At 39.6% G+C, this 19463-nt stretch overlaps 1 pseudogene; it reads right to left on the bottom strand.

Moving 5' to 3' along the window:
* Window positions 1-1328: 1328 nt before the first annotated feature.
* On the bottom strand, window positions 1329-11356 carry LOC120364545 (olfactory receptor 8A1-like; annotated as a pseudogene).
* Between the last annotated feature and the right edge of the window lie 8107 nt (window positions 11357-19463).

The raw sequence follows: 19463 nt of genomic DNA, 5'->3' as shown, positions 1-19463 counted from the left end.
CAGAAGACTGATACCACTTGATTCCAAGACTTACAATGAAGCTATATTATTTAAGACAATGTGGTATTGGTGAAAGTATAGATACATAGATGAAGAATATAAATTCACTGAGGGTTTGGTTACCTCAACATTGCTTGGAAGAGTGACTGGCAGTAGATGCTTAATAACTATTACTTAGGGAAAGAATGAAGATTCCAGGAGGTTGAGAAAATTATTTATTTACAAGGCCATGTTTGATTTCCTAAATCCATGAATTTAAACACATTTAAAGAGAACAGATAGCATTTCAAAATATAGGTGAATGGCCCATTTTCTCCACAGTGGTTGCTCTCTGTTCTTGTGAGTTCATTCTACATCTACCCCTCTGTCTTCTTTATCTGAATGAGAAGGATCTTTTCCTAAAGGGACTCAGGTCTAAATGGGAAGTACACAGTCAGAAATTAGCCTGTTTCAAAAAACAAACAAACAAAAAATTGATAAAGGAATGTGAGGGGGCATAGGAGGAACACTGAAAGGACATGGTACAGCTCCCAACTGGCAGTCTTTTTTAGGTTGTTGCTGTGATGTTAGTGAAACCCACCTCCCCAAATCCAAACTGCATTGCATTTGAATTGTTATTTGTTGCTTGAGCTTTTCCTTTTTTCGGTGTACTTATCTATATTTTTAGTTTATATTTGTTGGGTAAAGTTTTGGTTTTGCCCATTGGAATCAATTATTCTCCTTTATAATGGAAAAGAGGCCTGTTTTGCTGTTAGTGATATCCTTGCTTCCTCCGTCTTTGCTCTTCCCAGACATTTAGAGCTGCAACCACTGACTCTGTCCCACTTACCCTGGCCCTGTTCCATTACTGACGAAAACTGGCAGTTTTCAACAGATCCCACCCTCCAGAGGACTTGGATGTCTTTTTGCTGCTCCCGGCCTCCTGTTCCATATGCCTGAGATAGTTGAGTGGCCTACATTTTATCATTTTACTTGTCCTATCCATTTGGGCCTCATTTGTAGGGTTGTGTTTCCGACTATGCTGACTGTCCTCTGTTCAACCTTCAAATGCATTCTCTGCACGTATCCATCCTGCACTGTCCTCTGGGAGTCTGGTCGATCTGAACTGCATTAACAGACTTTCTTGCCCTTTGTCTTAGTGAACAATGCAAGGAAAGAAAAGAGCAAGGCAGGATATTTATTCCTCTGGGGCCTCTTCCTGTGGGAGTACTGTGGACTGCAGTCATCCACCAGGAGTCGCATTCATGCCAAGTGGCCCTCCCACACTGCTCTCTCCTTGTCCACTTCAGCCCACACGTCATAATGGTGCCTCCTTTACTAGCCCTGCATTAACCCTGTGATTTTCCTACATCCCACTGACAATACCGTAAACCATATGGGTTTATTCTGTTCTTTAGATTCTGCACCAGAGAACTGAGCTGGCGAACTGAAAGATGAATTTTCCAAGCCAGTGTGGGTATACTCACCTACTTTACCAGGCTGTAGGACAGAGGCACAAAGGAAAGATGAAGATTATGATTGACAGTTACACATCTCTCTTCTCTGCTTGCTCATAAAGAGAATAGTGGAGTAGAGTTTCTTGTCCATGCTCTGAATTCGGGAATCTCATTGTAAGTTGGAATGCTGGTGAATTGCTTCTGAGTAGTGTTTCTCTTTCTCAAAGTTATCTACGGCGCAAGCAGGCTCCTAATACAGCTCGCAGAGACATCTCAAATAGGGCAGGATGTCTCCGAAGTGCTTTTGATTTGAGAAGCATTTTGTTTAGTTATCTAAAATAATTATACCCAAATATCCTGAGCTCCCAGATCGCTGTGCATATCGCTGACTACTACAGGAAAATACTTTGAGGAGAAGCTATGCTTTTAAACTTTCTATTTACTTCTTTGGGGCTGTAAAAAATTAAATATTTTACACTCAAATACAAGGAGATTAAGTTATATTTATGGAATGCTGGGAATAAGTTTTTACCTGTGGCTATGCACATATGTGAGATACATGTTTCTATGTTGGTCCGTAAGTGGAAATATGACTTTGTGCAAATAAATCCTGTGAAGAGGCTGATCTTTGGTTTATATGGTTTTGAATGATTCCATTTCTCTTTGACTTAAAATCTATTTTTCCATGCTCTAGGGGAGCATAAAATGAAAATAATTCTTTCTTGCTCACATTTCCTTCCTTACTCTTTCTAAAGGGGTTGTTATGCGTCTGACTGCTGGGACTGAGAGACCAAACTGATTATGTGATGTGCCCTCGCCCAATTTGTAGGGAAGTGATTGTAGCTGGGTTTGTAAAATTACTCTGTGGCTTTAGAAGGCATTAGAGAATTCTACTGTGGTTGCAGATCCAAGCTCTGCCTTCCAATCAACTTTATCCACATTAAAAGCTCATCTTTTGATCTTCGTCTGACTGCTGTATCTTATTTCTCCATTAGTTCTCCCCTCAGAGTGCTGAATGGAGACTGATTGTCCCTGTTACCATTCCTCGCCCCAAAATATTCTATCCTCCTTTTTATATACTCAGTGATTCATCTCCTAATATCATTTGCTTTTCCTCAAGTGTGCAGGGTTTGGGACTCTGGTCATTCCTCTGCCTGAATGGCCTGTCCTCTCCTCTACTTGTTGGCTTCTCCTTATCATTCAGGACTCAGAGCAGTATGTTCCCAGCATAACATAAACCTGACTCTATTTCTACAGTCATAATGCTATAATGACACATGGTGTTTGAGAGAAAATTTAGTATCAAATAAAAATATGATCAATGATCTGTCACAAAAGCAAAAAGATACATCATATACAATAAGCAATAATTATTTTAGAATTAAAATCACATCCCCAATTTTATAAAATGGACAATAAACTACTTCCTGTATTGATTGCATAACGCACCTCAACAGACATTAACCTGTAAAACATAGCCTATGTAAAATAGATCTTTGTTATAACATACATCATTTAAGATCTAAATGCCAGCTATATTCATGTTAGTTAAACACTAAATTAATAATTATGTCATTAGATTTAATAAGTATTAACAAGTTTGGTGGATTAACTGATGACCATTATTTTACAAAACTGCCCAGAAAATGTTCAGTTGATACATATATTCCATATATTACATCTGTGTAGCAAATGAACTCTGTTTATGTTTATTCTACCATCATGAAAGCATCAAAGTCTGACTTAGTCTTTTTATTTTATTTTGAAGTTCTGTGGTACATGTGCTAGATGTGCAGGTTTGTTACATAGGTAAATGTGTGCCATGGTGGTTTGCTGCACCTATTAATCCATCACCTAGGTATTAAACCAAGCATGCATTAGCTCTTTTCCCTTATAAAAGGGAAAATACTTGCTCTTTTAAGAAATACCCGTTGTTATCAATAGAAGATTAATAAATAAATTACATGTTTATACTTAGTGTAGGTGCAGCAATAAGGAAGAATGATCTACTACAGCACCCAACACGGATGACGCTCACAGACATAATGAATCAGGCATGAAAAGATATGTATTAAATGACTCCATTTGTATAAAGTTCAAGGACAGAGAAAAGTAATCGTACGTGATAGAATATAGAAAATGATATTGACTGGGAAGGAGATGAAGGAATCTTCTGATGTGTTGGAAATATTCTGTATCTTGATCTGGATACACATTGACTGGGACACTTGAAATTCTGCATTTTACCTATTTTGTTCCTACATTTTATTCCTGCATTACATACAATCTAGCATGCAGGAATGTATGTATGTATATCTTACAGTCATAAAGGGCTTAAGAATCCCACAAATAATTTCAGGTGTAAGCAGATAAAGAATGGTGGTCTCCAGAATCTGATCTTTTTATCTATTTTTTTTTTTCTCCCTCAAACACTATCAAAAGCAACCTGGAAGGTTCAAATACATCCAAATAGAGCACAGTTGTTTTTTTGTGTGGGAAGCAAGAAGAGGATCTGTCACCCTGTCACTAAGGTGCTGATGTGTGGGGTTTACGTAGGTATGATGAGAGAGCTGCTGCACAGCCTGGACGCTGACCTCCTCCCACCTCTTCCTCAGCCCTGTGCCAGGCTAGCTTCCACTATAACCAGTCAGGGTTCTGAGGTGGAAACAACTGTATCTGACACTTGTTAACTTGAGCAAGAGGGGAGATTATTGGAAGGAAATGGGCTATTGGAAAGAACCAGGTTTGAGAACAGGCAGGATTCAGAAGGCAGACAGCTGGAAACACAGCCAAGTCACACCGCAGAAACTGTGAGGCTGCTGACGGGCACAACCAACACCACCTCCACAGGCAGCTGAGCACTGCTGGCAGCAGCCCCACCCCCAAATCTCAGCACACTCCAGAGCTGTTGTTGGAACATGTTGCCTCTGCCTTCTCCATTATGAACTCTGCATTTCTTCAGAGACATGGCTCTGAGTGGAAGCACCCAAGTGGCTGAGGCTGGGTTCTATGGTGGCTGCTTCCATTACATGGAATCGATATTTAAAGTCTCACTTGAATATGTCTGCCTCAAAGTCCGGGTACAGAGGGAGGCTGACTCTTCCCTCCTCAATCTATGTAGGGCTGTTTTTCTCAGTGTTGGCGTTTGTTTTGGAGCCTGTGTCTCCCTTGGGAGACTGACACTGCCAATGCCTTTGACTTTGCATAAAAAATCCTACTACCAAGCTGGGTGCGGTGGCTCACGCCTGTAATCCCAGCACTTTGGGAGGCTGAGGCAGGTGGATCCCCTGAGGTCAGGAGTTCGAGACCAGCCTGGCCAACATAGTGAAACCCCATCTCTACTAAAAATACAAAAAATTAGCTAGGTGTGGTAGAGGCTGCCTGTAATCCCAGCTACTAGGGAGGCTGAGGCAAAGATAATTGCTTGAACCTGGGAGGCAGAGGTTGCAGTGAGCCGAGATGGTGCCATTGTACTCCAGCCTAGTGGCAGAACAAGACTCCATCTCAAAAAAAAAAAAAAAAAGAAAAAAAAAAAGAAAGAAATTCTACTGCTTAGCACGGTTCATTGTTCCTCACAGTAAACGAGGGAGTTAGAGCTCGCGGCAGCTTGGACTGGCCTTAAAGCCTATATTTTTTGCACTGAATGATATTGCTGTATCATTTTAATTTCTCTGAGAACAAGAGGACTAATTATTGCCTGGATCTTCCCTTGTTATAATCACAACTTACTAGTCAGTTATAGTTTTTAATCTGTTATAAGCCTGGCAGAAGTCTTAATATTTACTCTGTGGGGAATTTGAACCAGAGGAGCCCTGGACTCTGGACACAAGGCACAGCTAAGGGTAAGGGGACTGAGCTGAAAAGACAGGGATCATGTGAAATTCTTGGAGTTAATCACTGAACTCTCTTAACATTGCTAGCATCATTATTAAGGCCTCTGTCTCTCCACCCCATAAACTAAAAGACCATGGTCTCCTTTCTGGGGAGACTTACCAGCCTAAAGGGAAAGACCTAGAGATACTGAAATTGCTGTTCCTCCAAAAAATAGCCCACGTGAACCACGATGAGTGACATCGTCTAGTTTCCACGCATGGCCCAAGCCCACTGAGTGGCTATCAATGCCTCTAGTCATTTCGCAGAAGGAGAAATTAGAGAAAACTCAGAATATTTTTAGTTTTGAGAAAACATTTAGGGATCATTGAGCATCTGAAGAAAGATTCCAACACGAAGAAAAGAAACACAAATGAAGCAGAGGATGCTATGTGCAGTTGCTGTTTATCCAACGGCAGGAGAATCTTGAGACAGAAGACTACTGATCTAAGGAGGCAGACTGGAACTTATCTTGTCTTGGGCAGTCTTATCATGTTTGTGGTCCCTGGGAAGTTCCTACATGGGATGACAATGAAGGCAGCCCGCCTGTTACTAAAGTTACTGGGAAAGAACTCCTGATAGAAGTTCTGGAACAGAACACTCTTTTCAGTCAGTGCTTTGCAGGAATGGAGAATGAGAGCTGGGACACAACCAATAAGGAATTTTCTGGGGACCACGCTTCATCTCTTTTGAAACTTTTGCATCTGGCAGACACTGTCTGCCACCTCCTATGCCCAGGTTTTCTGGAGGGGCCATGCTGAGCCATAGAAGGAATGGGAACAGCCCTCTGCCATCTGCCCCAGGCCAGCCAAATGCACTGACTCTGGATTCTGCTCTGTTAGTTTTTCTCCTTCTACACAGCTACTGTACCAGACGGGGCAGCCGTGGGTGGCGTCAGCTAACCTGCATTTTGGCATCAGGCTCTGGTGGTTTTGATGTTGATGTCTACCCTGAGATAGATGACATCTTTGAGAGAATTTACAGCCTGGATTTTGAGCGTAGATGCAGGCTGGGGTGGTCTCGAAGGAAAGGAGCAGGAGCAGGAAGAAAGCCTTTGGCATTGGCTTCCCATCATCATTTCCCACAAGGAAAAATTACAGGAGCTGATGCATTCTCATTTTGTGGTGGAAAAACAGGTGACATGAGGTTGGGGCTCCCTCCATGGATAATTTAGCACTCAAATCACATCACAAGGAAAAAGAGGGCCAGGTCTCCCAGCTCGCTGCTGTTTCCACATTTTTTTTTCTCTCTCTTTTTTAAGAGTTTGTTTTTTCAGAGCAGTTTTAGGTCACAGCTAAATTGAGAGGGAAGTACAGAGAATTCCCACATACCCCCTACCTCAACACATGCACAGCCTCCCCGACTATCATCATTCCCTGGCAGAGTGGTACGTTTGTCACAATTGATGAAGCTGCACCAGCCACATCATCACCCAGAATCTGTAATTTGCAACAGGACTTACTGTCTGTAGTACATTTTGTGGGTTTGGACAAATGTATGATGACTTGTATCCACCATTATAGTATCATACAGAGTAGTTTCACTGCTCTGAGAATTATCTGTGCTCCACCACATTCTCTGTAATAAGGATTTTGTAGTGAATGACCAAGTTGAGAGCTCCAAATTATACATGTATTAGTGGTTGGGATGGGGTCTATAAAGAGATGGAAAGGAAAGTAGAGAAGAAACAAGCAACATTTATCCAGCACATACTATGTGCCAGGCAGTGCTGGGCACCAATCATGTGCCATTAGAGCTTCGGAGGTGAGGAAGAGAAAGTCGCTCAGAGAGAATAGTGCCTCACTATTTTGAAGCTCTTGGCCCTGAAAAGATGATTGTGCTTCAAATGCCAAGACGTATATGATTTAAAACGTTATTTTTCAAAGTAATAAAAGACAAAACTGAAGATAAAAATAGCTTATTTCTAAGTCTTTCATTGAATGTTATGGAGACGATCACAATTCAAGTTATCTTTCTCACAGCTTTTTTTTTTTTTTGTTCCCTTCTTTTTTTTGGTATCCAAAATACATGTTTCAGACAAAGATTTTTCAAACTGTGGGTTACAATTCAAAAGTGGACCATGGCAGCAACTCACTAGGGACATCGGAGCATCAGCAACAAGAGGAAGCCGGCTGCTATGAACATGACTGTCAGATCCAGGGGCTCCTCCTGGCTCAGCCCCTGGAGGTGGTGCCTGTGTGGTGAGGCACTAGGCCACCTGGGAGTGTGTGCTCTGCAATTGCACGTGTAAGGAACATGATATTGCTGAGTGTGGGTTGCGCAGAGCCAGTAATTTGGAAACCCAGGATAGGCAGAGTGAGGATGCAACAGCTTTAGGCAGCTGACTCTGGGGAGAGAATGTTTGCAATTCCAGTCTTGGGAGGATCAGTGCTAAGAGCACGAGACAATTCTCCAAATACAGCAGTCCTCCCTTATCAGCAGAGGATACCTTCCCAAACTTCATGCCTGAAACCATGAACAGTTTTTTTTCCATGCATACATACGTATAATAAAGTTTAATTTGTAAATTAGGCACAGTAAGAGACTAACAATAGTAACAACTAATAATAAAATAGAACGATGATAACAATAGCTATAATAAAAGCTATATGAATGTCTCTTTGTCTCAAATTATCTTGTGTTGGACTCACCTATTTTCTGACCATGGCTGACCATGGGTAATCGAAAGCAAAGCCATGGGTAGGCAGGGGCTACTGTAACTTGCCAGGCTGTGGGCCAGATCACTGATAATGGTAGGGAGGTTTGCTCTTGAGTGGGTCACTGGAGGAGGATGCAGACGCTGGACTTCACTGGGGACTGGTGCCAGGGTGCTCTCCTTGGGCTGGCCCTGAGTTGGTGGAGCCCTGTGGTTTTATGCTGCCCTCTCATTACTGAGGTGTGGGAGGTGGTGGGGAAGGGGAGTGCTTTGGGGCCAGGCCACCCGTTTAACTGAAATGGGTGTGGAATTTGGTTTGAATTTTTAAAAATGCATTGAAGGCCTTCATTTTATTTTTTGGAGGTGAAATTGGAGACACAAGATTCAGCTAGGATTGCTTCCCTTTATAGTACTCTTTGTCCCAGGGATGTTTAGCTCTGGGCCCTGATTGACTCCTCCAAACTGCCTTGCATTTGGTACAAACTTTATTTCCATGATTCCAATCTTTTTCCAAAATGTTTCAATATCATTGTTAGCATTTTCTTTTATACCCATAAGTCTTCTGGAAAAGTTAAGAGAGACGTGGCCAGGTAGAATATTGAAAAGATGATGAACTTTAAAATTTAAAGGCAAAAGATCTCTACTAGAGTTAAAGAAGTTACATATGACCCAGCTTCCTTTTCTGTAAAATAGAAAAATAATACACTCTTCCAGGATTGTGAAGATTGATTAAAATGTGGCATGAATTGTTTTAAAAATATAGAGTATAGTACAAGGGTCAACCCTTGCTTTATATGTGGGCCATACCAGTGTCAACCTGTAGATTTTATTTAGGGTTAGTGGGTCAGGATGATAGAGTAGGCAGAAGTATGTAGAAATACAGCCTCAGGAGCAGGAAGACAGTTATTTATGGAGGACACAAGATTTTGTAGTGAAGTGTATTCCTGCCCTGATCATATGGAAGAAACTATTTCTAAAATGAGGAAGTTGTGGGCAGACAGTGGAAGAAAGAGATTTGAAGAAGTTACTTTTAAGGAGCTGTTGAAATTTGAAGTACATGTTTATGGCAAAACCAACAAGCTCAGAGAAAATGGATTACCAATTGGCTAAGAATTTAGTTACTGGAGTAAGACAGTTTGGATTTGCTTCCTGGGGCTATCACTTCTGTAAATGCTAAAAAATTACCAATCTCCATAAATTTTAGTCTCCTCATTTGTAAAATTAGTTAATGACAGAATCTATTTTATTAAGAATTAAATGAGATAGGGCATATAAACAGTATATGATCTCACTTGAATTAAGTATCCCATACATATTAACTGTTCATATTACTAATATCAATTTTAAAAAGCTCAACTCTTATATATTTATTTATTACTAGCACATGTCAAAATTATATTTTATTTATTAATGAGGCAGCCACCAGGAAGACAAAGAAGCTAGTTCTAAGAACATTTAAGGTATGGAGACATACTTATAAGATTTTGTATATGCATCTACAAAGTCAAACACATACATGCACGTAGTTAGAAAAATCATGCTGAAAAATTGCTTGTTAGATATGTGAGTGGTTAACGTCCTAAAGAGCAATACAACAACACTCCTTTTAGAATTAACTTTTCTTTTGAGCTATACAAATTATAATGACATCAATTTATGCAAAACTCTTACCATAAATAGTTGTAAAATGTCTTGCTATTTATCAGTTGTAAATTGTTAGTCAAATGTCCTGTGATATTTCAGATTAACTATCAGAAGACATTTGACTAAAGAGTTTCACATTAAAGTCAAACAGATATTTTAACAAGTGGTCTAGCTTGATATTCAAGAATCAATGATCTTATTTATATTTTTCCATATGGGGATAAAATTTCATTTAACATCACTAAAGGAATTTTTTGAAGGGACAACCTAGAAGATACTGAGCAGGAATGAGATAATTGATGATAGGAGATCAGGAAATAGGGAAGGGAAGCTAAGAAGGAAGAGGAAGGACCAATTAAGGTGAAGGGCTGGAGTGGGTGGCTGGGGTCAGTATATCTAAAGAACATCTGGACAGAAACAGGGAAGAGAGAGAACTCAGAAAAAGTAATTTTCTTCTGGACTCCCAGGAGTATGCTTTCTGAATGCAGAAAGGGAAGAAATCTTCTGCACTTCTCATGAAAGTCTCCTTCTACCTCAATTTACAGGAAGCAGTGGGAGATGAGTGCTGTATTACAGCAGTATGCTCACATGGTTTCTAAGATGAGAATGATTCTCACATGGAGATACAGGCAGAAGAATGTTGGAGGGCACTCTTAGGATCAGCTGGAATGCATCTGAGAAAATTGCTAGAAGTATGACTACTAGAAAATTGAAAGGAAAGCCACTCATGGTTTTGTAAATCTCCAGAGAGCTTCTTTCCTATATTGACATCGCATTGGGTTGATTAGCAACTAAAGATAAATAATTACATCTGCAACAAAACTTACCCCTTAGTGTTTTCTTCATGGCAACTTTTAACTCCTTGTTTCTCAGGCTGTAGGTTAGAGGATTCGGCATGAAGATCACTGTGGTATGGAACGTAGAGGTCACATTCTCCTAGGCTAGGAAACTGGTTGTGGAGGGTTTTAAGTAAATGAATGCAGTCTATCTGTGAACCACCACCATAGCTGCAAGGTGGAAGCTGCACTTGCTGAAGACTTTGGACCTGCCCTCAGTGGTGTTGATGTGGAGGATGCTGGAGAAAACAAAGGTATGAGAAACAAGAACTATGAAGCTCATGATTCTGAGGTTCAATCTAGCCAAAAAGAAGACTGCCATCTCAACATCATAGGTGCTAGATCAGGAGAGCTTCATGAGAGGGAAGATGTCACAGAAGTAGTGACTGGTGAGGAGCTCACAATAGGGCAGTTTTCACATCAGGCCAGTCTCTATTGTGGAGCCAACGAGTCCCATGGTATAGACCACAGCCACGAGCAGGGAGCAGGTGGCATGAGAAATTATGACATCTCAAAGTAAAGGGCAGCAGATGGCAATGCAGTGGTCACAGGCTTTCATCATCAGCATGTAACACTCAGCAATGACAAAATCCAGGAAAAAGTAGAACTGTGACATGTACCCTGCGTAGGAGATAAGATTCTACTTTGACACAAAGTTCACCAGCATCTTAGGGCTAGTAATGGAGGAGTAGCAGAGATCTAAGAGTGACAGACTGCTGAGGAAGTAGTACATGGGATGTGAAGCTGAGACTTTAGACAAGTCAGAGTGACCGTGGCCGGTTGCCCACCATGGTGACCATGTGGCTGTCGAGGAAGAGGAGGGAGTGAAAGAGCTGGAGGCCTGGCTGCTTCATTAATCCCCTGAGAATGAACTCTGTCACTGTAGGATGACTTTTGGCAGTCATTCTCCTCTAGGTAGGATGTTTGTAGGAATGGAAATGAAGAACCTTGTGAAAGGTCATACCTGCTTTTGCCTGTTGAAGCCAGGCAGGGGCATCTGCCCTTGCTTGAGCAGTCCTAGGCTTATTCCTGTTTCTTCTCCTTTCAGTTGAACCAACCAGAGTCTTCTTGATTTCAGAAATTAAGAATGTGAGAGGAAAAAGGCCAAGACTTGAAACTTTAACCACCAATAACAATGACTATGACCTTAGTTGCTCTTTGGAACCACTTGAGGAACTTTAAACCTTACTGCTGCCAAGGTGCACCTCAAAATTTCTGATTTAATAGGTTTGTAGTATGGCCTGAGAATCAAGATTTATAAAGAGTTCCATTCAGGTGATTCTACTGTGCAGCCTCTATTGATAGCTTTTGGACTACAGTTTTATCAAATAGTATAAGAGGTGAAAACTAGCTTATTTAATTAGTTGAATTTGCTGATGTAACTTACTTCAGAAACTTATTCTCTCGTTTCATCTGGGCAAACTCCAAATGCATGCCAGGATGTAAAAAAATATGGCTCTGGCCCAGCAAGGTGGCTCACACCCGTAATCCAGCACTTTGGGAGGCCGAGGCGGACGGTTCATGAGGTCAAGAGATTGAGACCATGGTGAAACCCCATTTCTACTAAAATATACAAAAATTAGCTGGGTGTGGTGGCGCACACCTGTGGTCCCAGCTACTCAGGAGGCTGAGGCAGGAGAATTGCTTGAAACTGGGAGGTGGAGGTTGCAGTGAGCTGAGATCTCACCACTGCACTCCAGCCTGGTGCCTGGCAACAGAGCAAGACTGTCTCAAAAATATCTATATCTATATCTATATCTATATCTATATCTATATCTATATCTATATCTATCTATATATCTATATGGCTCTAGGCCAGGTGCAGTGGCTCATGCCTGTAATCCCAGCACTTTGAGAGGTTGAGGCTGGCAGATCATGAGGTCAAGAGATTGAGACCATCCTGGTCAACATGGTGAAACCCCGTTTCTACTAAAAATACAAAAATTAGCTGGGCTTGGTGGTGTGTGCTTGTAGTCTCAGTTACTTGGTAGGCTGAGGCAGGAGAGTCACTTGGGAGGTGGAGGTTGCAGTGAGCTGAGATCATGTCAATGCACTCAAGCCTGGCAACAGAGTGAGACTGTGTCTCAAAAAAAAAAGGATATGGCTCCATAATCCCAAATTCAGGTAGTGGTAGTGTGACATGTCTGATAGAAACTGGTATTTATGTTTAAATGATTAGCCCTTGAATCTCAGTTTTAACTTTTACAGAGTAACAAGTCAATTTCCTTATTTGTAAAATAAAGAGAAATCATAAATTTAAGGTAGTTTTAAGGATTGTTTAAGATAATAAATATGGAAATATTTTTCAAATTTTAGTATGCTTTTCAAATGTGGGTTGTCATTCAGGCATTGGGTTTTATTTTTGGATTTGTAGTTTCTGGTCCAATATAGTAGAGGGCCCAGAAAATGTGGGGAGATGTCAGATAACAGCTAGAGTTGGGAGCACAAACTGGGGAAAAAGCATTTTTTATTGATACTTGTGCCTCACTTTAGGAAAGGTATGAGGATATCAACATCACTGGAGCTTGGCTAAAAGTAGTCAGATATTAAGAAAATCATACGAAAACATGCTTGTTTTAGACCCATCTATAGTATCTGTGCTGTGGGCAAGATGTCCTTAAAAAGATTTTTTGAAAAAGCTGTAGTATTCTTTTTTTTCTTTTCTTTTCTTTTTTTGAGGCGGAGTTTCACTATTGTTGCCCAGATTAGAGTGCAATGGCATGATCTCAGCTCACCACAACCTCTGCCTACCGAGTTCAAGCAATTCTCCTGTCTCAGCCTCCCGAGTAGCTGGGATTACAAGCATGTGCCACCATGCCCAACTAATTTTGTATTTTTAGTAGAGAGGTTTATTCTCCATATTGGTCAGGCTGGTCTCTACCTCCTAACCTCAGGTGATCAACCCACCTGGGCCTCCCAAAGTGTTGAGATTACAGGCATGAGCCACCACGCCCAGCCAAGGCTGTAGTATTTTCATCATCTTCTACTCACTCCATTTGAGAGAGAAGGATTCCTGCCCTGTAGTTATCAGGATGGCTGAACACACAACACTCAGCAAAGGACAGAACTTTATTAGTCATTTATACTCATAGCCCAGGGGAGGAGAATATTACACCATGCAGGGCTGCACAGGGGCTGCACTAAGAGACAGAGTGAGGAGCCAGGGGCTGTGGGAAAAGGCTTTGTAGTGTCAAGAGGGTGGGGTGGCACTAGTTTTTACGAGAAGTTAGAATTGGTTTCTTTGAATAATTCTGCAAGCTATCAGGGAACTGAAACTCTAGGACAGGTAGGGATAAGCAAGGTATCTGCCTGTTTCCCACGATAAGGAGGGTTGCTCAGCTAATACATTTTATCAGTGGGACCAGAGTCGGAAGGGAACTTGCAGTGAGGTCATTTGAGGCTTTTTTTTTTTTTTTGAGACAGAGTTTCGCTCTTGTTACCCAGGCTGGAGTGCAATGTCGCGATCTCGGCTCATTGCAACCTCCGCCTCCTGGGTTCAGGCAATTCTCCTGCCTCAGCCTCCTGAGTAGCTGGGATTACAGGCATGCACCACCATGCCCAGCTAATTTTTTGTATTTTTAGTAGAGACGGGGTTTCACCATGTTGATCAGGATGGTCTCGATCTCTTGACCTCGTGATCCACCCGCCTCGGCCTCCCAGAGTGCTGGGATTACAGGCATGAGCCACTGCGCCCCACCTTGAGGCTCCTTTAGTTTCCCGCATATGCCAATGCATCACATAATGTTGGCCTCAGTTTTAGGCCTTATACCACATACCACATGCACATATTCGCAAAAAGTCACATATATATTCCCATTTATGCAAAGTTATGCATCTATATGTGGGTATATATATTAAGAATTAAATTTAAAAATCAAAAAGAAAGAGCTGTAGCTCTCTGATTATTGATGCCAAATAGCTAGTTTTGCTTTACATATGGTAACAAACTAATGAATGACAGGTTTTAAAAAAAACAAAGCTGGTAAGTCAAGTTTTGAGTTGATAATCAATATCTATAATTCTGATTAGATAGGGAGGTCATATCAAGAACAAGAAGATCGTGTTAAATTTGGTTGTTAATTTTGTATCTTGAAGTGTTGGCATAACTAAGCTAGGGATACAGTTTATTTTTCATACAACATAGGAAATGAGAAAAATGTTACTTTCTTTTTTTGGTGACCAGAGCAGTCCAGATAATGTTAATGTCAGATGAGAACTAGGACTAGTGGACCTAGAAACAAAATATGGAGCTTTTGCAGATTGGGTGTTTCAGTGGGGAACACGCTTACTCACTGGCTCCCACTTCCTTGTGCTCTTTGATGCTGGGGTCTCCAGGCTTCTGTCTGTCCTTGGTCTTCTCATTCTACTTGGTTTTCCTGAATAATCTCAATCGGTTTCATTACTTTTCCTTCCCTCTATTTTTATACTGTTGATTTCTATTTCTAAGTGTATACATTTTTTTTTATAGTTTCAACTTTTAGAGTCAATTTATGCATTCCACACAGAAAACATGCAACCAACAGACATTATCGGTAGATGGCAAGGTTACCTGGAGAGAACTGGACCAAAACAAAAAAAGCAAGTTTAAGTTTGGTCTTTAGATATAATCGTTATCACTGTCTTTGTGACTTCTCCTGATAACTTTATCTTCATTGCTCCTTTGCTATTGAATGAGTAGAAGACATACAAAAATTCAAACTGAAACTTTCTTCTAAAAAATTTCTTGATAGAAATGAACTGAGTGCTCTTGTCGAGTAGAAAGCAAGAAACTAAGAGTGTCAGATTCCTGGGCAAATGGGCAATTGGATTGGTTTACCAATGATATCATTTTTATTTATTAGATATTATGATTTTAACATATGACTGGCAAGGAAGGGTGTGGGTGGAAAAAACATCTTCTAAACTGGAGGATTATATGTGATATAGTGATTCTGAATGGATAAAAGTTAGTAAACTGGCTGTTCTGAGGTGTTTGCATATTTTGAAGTCTGCCTTTACATTTCATTTTTTGAATGTAATCTGATTGCATCTTCAAAACAAAAACAAATAGAAAAAAATCAGAAAAAGTTAAGAAAAATGTGACTGAAAACTAAAAATAGTATAATGAAAATAAAAATTTAGCTCAAATAGAAGGGTTGGAAGATAAAGTTGAGAAAATCTTTGATAAAGAAAAACAAACAGACTAAACAGAAAGGAGAAAGGTGAGTTTATTATTTGAATAATAACACTTTATGAAAAAAATGTTTACTGAATTTAACCTAAACAAAAATAAGTTTGAAGATATGTTCTAAGGGAATATGTTTGAGTGAAATACATTCTTAAATTTGAAAAATTAATAACATTGAGCCACATGATAAAAAAATCATCGTATTCCTCTGTCCACCCCACATTCTTCTCCAGTTCATTAAAAACCAGCTTACTTAATGGCATTGTGATTATGTTAAAGGAAAAATAGGCATATGTATTAGAAATATATGCTGAATTACTTTTGTTTGAAATAATATTGTATATAGGACTTTCTTTAAAATGCTTTATCCAAAAAATATGTACTAATAGAAATATATGACACAATGTTGTTAAAATGAATATAGCTGTTGGCATTTGGTGATGAATATATGACTGCCTGTTATACTATAATTTTTGTATATGTTTGGAAAGTTTCCTAATAAGAAATAAGAAGGCAACTAATGGTAAATAATCAAAAGACATAACTTTGATAAATTAGTCCTCAGGCAAATTGAATTGGCATCTGAAAAAGTATCCTCTCGGGATGTGTTGACTGATTGGATTATAGAGAGTGAGAAAGTGACAAAATGCAGGATGACATTCAGATTTTGGGCTAAAAAAATTATGCCTTCATTAGGTAGAGGACACAGGATAAGAACATTTTAGGGAGAAGATAAATTTATTTTGTATGGCCAAATTTCAGGTTCCTGTGAGATATTCAAGTGGAGATGTTAGTCTGTTAATGGTATGGGACCCAAGTCAGACCCAAACTTGTACATCTGGCAGCTGTCAATTGTCTAGCATGAGTTAATTTCATGCAGTGTGGATTGACTGCATGTTTATCTCCAGAGCTTCCTGGGGTATGATGTTGAACATTGACCAATGCTATGAAGAAATATATTTATTAAAGACAAATTATGTTCCTCAAGCCTGTAATCCCAGCACTTTGGGAGGCCGAGGTGGGTGGATCATGAGGTCAAGAGATCGAGACCATCCTGGTCAACATGGTGAAACCCCGTCTCTACTAAAAATACAAAAAATCAGCTGATCGTGGTGGCGCGTGCCTGTAATCCCATCTACTCAGGAGGCTGAGGCAGGAGAATTGCCTGAACCCAGGAGGCGGAGGTTGCGGTGAGCCGAGATCGCGCCATTGCACTCCAGCCTGGGTAAAAAGAGCGAAACTCCGTCTCAAAAAAAAAAAAAAAAAAAAGATAAATTATGTTCAATAGCCATGAGTCCATGAGCTGTTTTGGAGCAGGAAGTACTAGCTTACTAACATTGTCTAGAAATAATCACTGGATTATAATAATTCAATAATAATAATTTCACCTGGTTTCAGCAGAGCCTAGGAGGTTTCCATGGTTCAGATTGGTCACATAGGTGGACTGTCTACAAGATCACTCATTATAAAAATAGCAGACTTTGGTCTTCTTGGTACCAAGAAGCTTCCCACATATGTTAGTGGTGGTTCAAGATCTGGTGACCATGTGCATCTTGTACAGCACAGTGATTAAATGGCACATGAGCCTGCTCCAGAGAGCTCTGGATCCCTTTAAATATATACCCTCCTCCTACTATCACTGTACTGTACACTTTACCCCTAATAAAGCTGTTATGTGATCATACATGATTTGAGTCTTTGGTAAATTTTTTCAGCAATTGAATACTTAAGGCAATTAACTTACAGTTAACATATCAGTGGGTGATATTTGAGCCATAGGAATAAATGGAATTACTCCAGGAAATTATATGAGATGAAGTGATAAGAAAGATGAGTTTGGAAGGCTGGGCACAGTGGCTAAAGCCTGTAATCCCAGTGCTTTGGCAGGCCAAGGCAGGCAGATCATGAGATCAGGAGCTTGAGACCATCCTGCTAACACGATGAAAAAAACCCCATCTCTACTAAAAATACAAAAAAATCAGCTGAGCGTGGTTGCACGTGCCGGAGGCTGAGGCAGGAGAATTGCTTGAACCTGGGAGATGGAGGCTGCAGTGAGCGAGATAGCATCAAGTCACTCCACCCTGTGTGACAGAGTGAGACTCCATCTTAAAAAAGAAAAAAAGAAAAAAGAAAGAAAAAAAAAGGAAGATGAGGTTGGAAATTTGAGGAAGTTCAATATTTCATAATGGGCAGAAATGAAGCCATTAACTGTGATGCATACAATATCATAAAGTAGATAAGTCAGTTTTTGATACTTCTGTTTACAGAAGAGGAAATCTCGGATTAAAAAACATTTTGACTTTTCCAAGGCTATACAACTAGATCTTTAGACACATAAGCCTGGCTTCTTTAAGTATATCACATTGCCTCTTGATTACAAGTAGTCTTTAGAAAAAGGTTCCCTAGAGAAAGCTTTAAAAAAAGTATGTCGATATTTTACAGAGAGGTTTTGTGGCTTTCCTGACCTGTAGAGATGCCAGAAAATAGCAGTCAGTCTCCACCATGCTGTAATTAGGATTTCTGAAATATCTCTGTCCAACAAGGAAACTCTGTTGCTTTCTACAGATTAGTGAATCTTTATGTTTAAGGCTTACTCTTTTTAAAATCAATTGACATTCCCACGAATGCCAAGAATAATCCCCACTCCATCAAATAGCCTTTAAATAAGACCGTATCTTTTTACATTTTCCTTCTCTAGCACAATTTTGGAACATGATGTGCCTTTAATACACCTTGAAATCATATATTTTACATTGCGAATCCTAGTATAATTTGCTTTTTATAGCACATATATTTCTGAGATGAATGTCACTTAAAAATGGATTCCTATTTTAAGAGCTCCAAACTGTGGGCTACGATGAAACTGAGCTCTGGGCAGCTCCTAACTTCAGAAGCCCTTGCAACTCTTTCTGTCACTGAGTAACTTTCCTTTCTTAGTCCTCGAAATATCAGGAAATTCCTTTTAATCTGTAAATATCTTGATCCTCAGAGTCACACCCAATGGGAACACATCATTTACTTATGGTAAAACTAGTTATGTATAATCTACCTTATTTATGAATCATTTGAAAATGAGTTTAGCCACAGCTATTTATAAAAAATCTCTAACAAGTTCCTTCAGTATTTGAAAAAATAAATGTATACCTTAATTTGTCATTTTAAAAATCTAGGCTTTTATTGAACCATATTTATATTTCTTTCTATTGAAATTAGTAAATTTTAATGAATAATATATGCATTTATCATTGTGTTCAATAATGGGAGTGTAAGTTAAGTAGTATTTAAATATACAATATTTTTCTTTTTTAATTTAAATTTTTTAAATTGACATAACAATTTTCATATTCATGGGGCACATAGTGATGTTTTAATACACAGATGAGGGTAATTAGCATATCCATCATCTCAAACATTTATCATTTCTTTCTGTTGGGAATATTTACTATCCTCTTTTTAGCTATTTGAAATTATAATTATTGTTAACTATAGTTATTTTACAGTGGTATGGAATACTAGAATTTACTCTTTCTAGCTAGCTGTAATCTTGTATCATTTAACAAATCCTTGCCTATCACGCCCTTCCTCCTACCCTTCCCAGTCTTCAGTGTCCTCTGTTCTACTTTTTATTTCTTTGAGATCAACTATTTTCAGCTTCCACATATGAGTGAGAACATGTGGCGTTTAACTTTCTGTGCCTGGTTTATTTCACTTAGCATAATGCCATCCAGTTCCATCCATGTTGCTATGAATGACATGATTTCATTCTTTTTTATGGCTGAATGGTATTCCACTGTGTATATATACCACATTTTCTTTATCAGTTCGTCTGTTGTTGGACACCTAGGTTGACTCCG

Source organism: Saimiri boliviensis, chromosome 6 (genome assembly GCF_048565385.1).
Source record: "Saimiri boliviensis isolate mSaiBol1 chromosome 6, mSaiBol1.pri, whole genome shotgun sequence".
In the NCBI taxonomy this organism is placed as follows: domain Eukaryota; kingdom Metazoa; phylum Chordata; class Mammalia; order Primates; family Cebidae; genus Saimiri; species Saimiri boliviensis.
The sequence above is the reverse complement of the archived record's forward strand: the minus strand, read 5'-3'. Positions and strand labels throughout refer to the sequence as shown.